This window comes from Rhyacophila brunnea, unplaced genomic scaffold (assembly GCF_057557595.1).
Source record: "Rhyacophila brunnea isolate RB1 unplaced genomic scaffold, BYU_Rbru_1.0 scaffold_13, whole genome shotgun sequence".
Taxonomy (NCBI): Eukaryota; Metazoa; Arthropoda; class Insecta; order Trichoptera; family Rhyacophilidae; genus Rhyacophila; species Rhyacophila brunnea.
This window is the reverse complement of record NW_028232785.1, coordinates 19,888,145-19,895,092: the sequence shown is the minus strand read 5'-3', so window position 1 is coordinate 19,895,092 and position 6,948 is coordinate 19,888,145.

Sequence of the window (6,948 nt, the reverse complement as noted above, 5' to 3'; positions counted from 1 at the left end):
AATAAAACTCCATGCATAATATAATAGAGATATAAACGCTAAAATGGGATGCGTAGGTAACTAAATAAATTCATGAAATAAGACATTTTTAAAAACTAACCTCGAAACCGCTGCAGGTATCGTCGATAGCCTCTTGCTTTATGTAAGCGTCAGGAATGTTTAGATGATTTGTCGGAGCATTTAACAAATGCATTATTTCAGCTTTTGAATCGCTATCAACCGGTTCGCGTTTGATATCCATGATAATATTGGTATGTGATGGAACAGACATCACGTGAATGGTGTTAACACGTGGCGTATTTTCTAAGCTGGCGTGACGATAGCCGTTTTACCATAGACAAAGCTATTGGAATAGTATTGCCACATTTGCAAAAAATCAACTTTTCCCAAATTTGAAAAGGAATTATGAAATCTTTATCATGACTAAACATCTATAATATTTACTAGGTATGTTATAACCAATGTTGTATTATGTCATCATCATCATCAGTCCGGTGACCGACAACCCGGTGTGGGTCTTGGCCTCCTCCAACAGCTCCCACGACCTGTCCCTATCCAGTGTGGCCGCTTTCCAATTCGGTACCCCCAGAATACGGCAGTCACTGGCAGCTCCATCCAACCAGCGAATCTAGCCTGCCTCTTCTTCTACGCCCTATTGGATTGCTGGACATCACTCTCTTTGCCGGTTCATTGTCATTCATACGGTGCACATGACCTATTCATCGCAGTCTCCAAATCTTAATTGATTGAACTGCACTGCAATCTTCGTATAGCCCGTAGAGCTCAGCATTATATCTTCTCCTTCAATTGGTGCCGTCCCTGATAGGTCCATATATACGGCGGAGATTTTTTCTTTCAAAAATGTTCAGGGCTCGTTTATTTCGCAGAGTTAATGTCCAGGTTTCCAATGCGTATGTGAGCACTGGCTTTACAAGTGTCTTTTAAAGAGTGCTTTTAGTTTGGCGAGATAGTATGCGGGACTTAAAATGTCTTATCAGGCCAAAGTAGCATTTATTCGCAGACATGATCTCTTCTGTAATAGGTATCAGTATAGCGTATATGAAACTGTCGACCGTATCAAACTTGTATGCACCAATATCTAACTTTGGTGCGCCTTCTCATTGTGTGACATAGACACAAATGTCGCTCCATTTCAATATCAGCGAAGTCCACATTTAGGTATTATTTACTTTTTTGTGAATTGCTGAAGAACTACTGCTTTCTGACATTTCTGCATTATCAAAATGTGTAATTTAATAATTTTAAATATTCTATACCTACTCGAAATTATATAAACTTTCACCCTTGTGACTGTGTATTTGATAAAACAAAAAGCTGTTTTTCTCCTATTCATATATTATGGACTTGACTGATTTTGAAATATAGCGTCACACATGTCAATTTCTTAAAATGGCAGAGACCGGCGTTTAGCCCAGGGACGTCACTAATTACTAAATAAATAACATCATAAACTATCGTAATTAATCCATTGTTAATTATATATAATGACGCATTCAGCGACGCCCCGTGGGATAGATACAATAATAATTGACTTTTAAAAACTAACCCTCACCATCTGTAAATTATTATTGTAGGTAGTCTGAGTTCAATAAAAACAAAAAATGACTGCTAAATTTTAGTATGAACAATTTTATGTCAGATCCAGCCTAGGTTTCCCTATTCTTCGCCACTGCCGTACATAGATCCGACGATAGATTTGTATTCCGAAACAACTTACAGTCTACAGTATATACAACACAAATCTCATAAATCTATGTACCTATCCAACATATTATGGTTAAAAACAACTTATGTTGACTTATTGCCCGATCTACAAGGAGACGTCCTTTCCTTACATATCAAATCAAATTTATTTATTTTACATATAATGAACATAACAAATTACAAATTCAAAGCGTTCATGACATGAAAATATAAAACAAGTGTTAACAATTTTAAAAATAAAAATGCAGAGAGATGTGGCTTAATAATACAATAAGTAATAAAATAAGAAACAAAATAAGAAAAGAAATAAAATAAAACAACACAAATAAAAGTAGATGGTAGCACACAGGGTGAACTATCGATAGACCCTATCTTAAAAACTTATAAAACGACGTCAACCTAAATTCACCCTCACGTAACTGGAATATATCAATATCCGAAGCGATTTCATTAAACATGGTTAATACTTAATACCCTCCCAATTGGCATCAGTGGCGCACCCAGGATTTAATATTGGGGGGGGGGGGGCAAGGAGGAGAATGTAAATTAGTCCCATAGGCTCTTTTTCTTCTTCACAGCCTGATTTCTCGTTATCTATTGCACTTGGTGTACCTACACCATGGTCCCCACATCCTGAAACGGGCCCTCAGGCTAGGATATTTGGCGGGCCCCCTACCTACCGCTAATATTAAAGGTAGTGTGAAACACTACATTAACGTTTTTAAAATTGTGTTTTAGTTCAAATTAAGCGTACTTATACATTGAATTATTGGCGATTTTCAATACATCCACTTTAATAATGGAGCTGTCGAGTATCGACATATAATAATCAAAAAATATATTGCACAATTATATAAGTGATTGAAAATGTTCATGGCCATGAAGTATAATAGCGACTTTTTTTCTGTTAAAGCTAATTTATGATGTGTGTTTATCTCACTTATCTGCCCCCCACAGCCCGGGCCCCCAGGCTAGAGCCCTGTCAGCCCTCCCCAGCCATGACTTACACCACTCCGGAATTCAGGTGGACACCGAGAATTTTTTGACAGTTCCATTAGGGATTGGGTTTCTAAAAAAACCTGACATTAGTGTTTCGAAATTTTTGTGTTAGAAATTAAAATCTAAGAAATTGTTCTAAAAAGGGTGCTGGAGAATTACAAATCATTTTTTTGCCAGTGTTTTTATTTGTCTAAGCCCAAAGGTTTATTGGCTTTCAATTTCAATGGTTAAAATCATTCTGATAATTTTCATGTTTGGGGGGTGTCAGGGCCCCTTGTCCCCCCCCCCCGGGTGCGCCACTGTAACCACCTCACTTCAGTGTGAAAAAGCAAACATTCGTACTTAGCTTCCATAGAAATGCAAAAAAAAAAATGCAAAAATGCCTGTTTTTAAAGGTCTGGATTTGATGAAATTTACCATATTGGTCTAGTACAGGTTTTAGCACTGCGGTAATGTTTTCGAAACTATAGATTCCGTGTGTAAATAAAACAGTGCGTAGATATAATGTTTGGGTTTCTTGTCTTTGCGAGGGCAACAAATCCTTTAAATGAGCCTAACATTGACGGAGCACCATCCATACAAATTCCTCCATGATATTTTAGATTGTTCTAAATATGAAGAAATAGAATCAAAAACATCTTGTCATGTCGTACGCTCGGTGAGTTCTTTGCAGCATAGATATTGATCCACTATTTTGTTTTCATTTATGAAACGAAAATCTGTGAGGCCAGCGGTAGACGCGTGCGATCGATTCTGCAACATAAAAATCACATTAGATCTTCATCGGCTTTCATAATTTCACGAAGGACTTTTTCGGTTTTCGCTTTTTAATTTACACCACCACCGACTGTGGTGGTCATGGCCCCCATATCATGAATGTTTGGCGGCCCCCCTTACATATCACCAGGGTTAAGGGGAATGTGGTGTTCTACAGTAGTGTTCCCAAATGGTATTCCGTGGATTTATCTATATTGTTAAATAATTCCCTTGAATTCTTGATTTGTCGGACCTCATATCATATTATCGATCGTTATCATACTATGAACCACTGGTCACGACCCCCTCTTGTGGTAGCCAAGTAGCATTCGACCCTTCGATATTGGATAAATAACCATTTTTATTTTTCTAGAAACACTAAAAATAATTGTAATATAAAATTATACACGTGAATTATTATCATGTAGTTACGTATATCATATTTTCATCATACTTCATATTTTTATGTTAATTTTGATGAAGTAGTATAGCGCCACATGCGATTTTTTTTTATAATATAACAAATTTCTGGTGTGTGTTTATCTCACAATTAGACGAGCCGACATGCCGGGCCCTCTTAAGCCCGGCCCCCCAGGCTGTAGCCCTGTCAGCCAATGGTGGTCGGTGTAGTCGCACTTTTTGGCGAATTTTTATCGTCGATTTTGGGTTTTCTAATAGTGAAGTTCCAAAATATTAATTGAAAATGGAAAAAAAAAGTATGATTGCATTTAACTTATAGGTACACAAACCTACCCAACAGAACACACCCTAATTTCTCGTTTATCGGACTTTTGTCTATTGCACTCGGTGTACACTAGGGAATCCAATCCCGAGCCAAACTTCTGATCCCGGGACTTCGGGATTACAATTTGACAATCCCGGGATTGGCATTTTTTCCATTGTTTATATAAAAATTTTATATTTACAAATAACATTGATAAAATTGGTCAAAAATAAATCTAGTATAATTTATACTATTTAAGACATTTATTGTTAATATTGTATACGTTCAATCTTGGAAATACACAAGTTTAACGGAGTAAATAATATTGTAGTATAAATAATAATGTGAATTTAATAGAAGACTGCTGTTTCTGATAGTAAAGACCTAATGAATGGATTAGCGAGATTTAAAATAGTACAGCAAATAATCATGGCGTACTTATGGCCTTTCCGCTTCAATAAATCTAATTAGTCAGCCTAATCTGAAACTGCAGTAAAACGTTTGATATCATGGTGGAATAACTTTGTTAATAGTGCGAAGGATTGTTTTTTTCCAATCTATCAATTTTTAATAATTTATGTGAAAAAATAAAATGAATCGGCAACCTACACATGGGTATAAATCAATCTTCATTCAAACTCAGTTTATTTCTAATGCTTCAAATACACTCTATGACGATCGGTCATATATATGTCGAAAAACTCGTTTCTTATGTTGGCGTCTTGTGTCACAGATTGTCACAGAGTGACGATGATGACGACGAGATACGATGTCATAGCTGTCATAAAATATGTATGTATAAATGTCGGAATGGCATAGATTTGATCATGGACACTAAAACGCTCTTAGCATATATGTGCCCGATCGTCATATAGTCTATTTGAACCTTAATGCTGTTATTTTTTATTAATAATATTTTTTCTGTTATATTTTCGCTTTTATTTTATTTTCCATAAAAATGGATAGAAAAAATCAATCCCGAAATCCCGGGATTATGTTTATCAATCCCGGGATTCATAGGTATGAAAATAATCCCGGGATTGGAATCCCTAGTGTACACCACTCTGGAATTCGGGTGGACACCGAGAATTTTTTGACATTTCCATTAGAGATAGTTTCTAAAAAAACCCAACATTAGTGTTTCGAAACTTTTGTGTTAGAAATTAAAATCTAAGAAATTTTTCTAGAGGGTGCTGGAGAATTTTAAATCATTTTTTTGTTGTGTTTTTATGTGTCTAATCTATTGGCTTTCAATTTCAATGTTTTTGGGGGGTGCGCCACTGATTGGCATCATTAATGGCAGGTTAGTTTGCACCTTGGGAGAACAAACAACGGATGTCCTCGATTCCTAAGGTAATTATCAGAGACACACAAACCAGCACCTCCAAGAATGGCAGAGTTCACATTTACGCCGCGTATAAGTATGAAAAAATATGTAGCTAAGATGCTTAAGATATCATACCTCGTAGGTATCGCAAAATGTTCAAGTTAAAATAGGACGAAAAAGCAGTTTTACTCAAAATTTTCTTTAAAAACGAACAAAGTTGTTTTATTAATCAAGTGGGGCATTTTACACATTTTGGATTTGTTTTCTGCCTAATGCCGGCGCTCCATTGGCACGCAAGTCAGACGATTTACAGTTTACGGACTTTTTTTTCGCGTGGAGCACCCCAGGTCTGCGGACTTTTTAATCCGCAGACCAGGCTCGTTGGATTTCAAACATGTTTGATATTTTACCTCCGAGTTGCCAGACTTCGTCCGTCGATCGCAATGCAAATTCGATTTGACATTAATACGCAATCATTCGGACCGCAAAAAAATCTGTAATTGTTTTAAACATTTTCATTGATTTATTTGTTAATTTACACATTATAAAATGAGAGATTTACCAATTATTTTTTTATTTGTATTTATGAAATTCATAAAAGAAAACGTAAATCTTGTGTTATTTTCACTGCTATATTATTTTACGCAAGTCTACATATAAATAACACAAAATTATAGGGTTATCAGAAGACATTACGATAATCGCAATTTTTTACTTTTGACAGCTCGACTTTTTTATTCGTTCATTGATCAGTAGCAGGGCATAGACAAATCGGACGATTTATTGTCCTCGGACTTTTGGCTCGCCAATGGAGCGCTGGCATAATACATTTTACAGTATTAAGCTTAGGAATGAGTTACGAGTTTTCATTATTGCAATGTAAGATTTTTGTTATGAGTTACGTGGTTTGTTTAAATTGTAATGTTTATAATAAATAAAAAGAAAATACATTATTTTTAATTTTGATTGAATGTGAACTTTTTGTGCATTTTGACATTTGTCTTGACGTTGTGTAGTAAAATAATAATTAATTCTGTGAACTATAAACATCTTTTCTGACTATAAAGAAACTAAATTGTGAACCAAGTGTAATGAGAACAATATATGGACCTATTTTAACTTTCGAAGAATTTTATTTTGAAGACCTATGTTATGTTCGCGCCCTTCCACGAAACCATGGCCTGCTACTCCTCATTGATGGACCTCCACTTCCAAACCCCAGAACTAGCCGAGGAATTCGGAGGCACCTCATCATTTAAGACATTTCATTTATTTAATAATCTTTAAAACGGAGATTGAAAAAAAATAAACAATACCTAATTGAAATTTTGAAAACATATATTTAAGACGGTTCTTCAGTGAAACGGGAAATAATTTTCAACTATAGGTGCGACGAAATTTCGGACTGGCTGGCAAT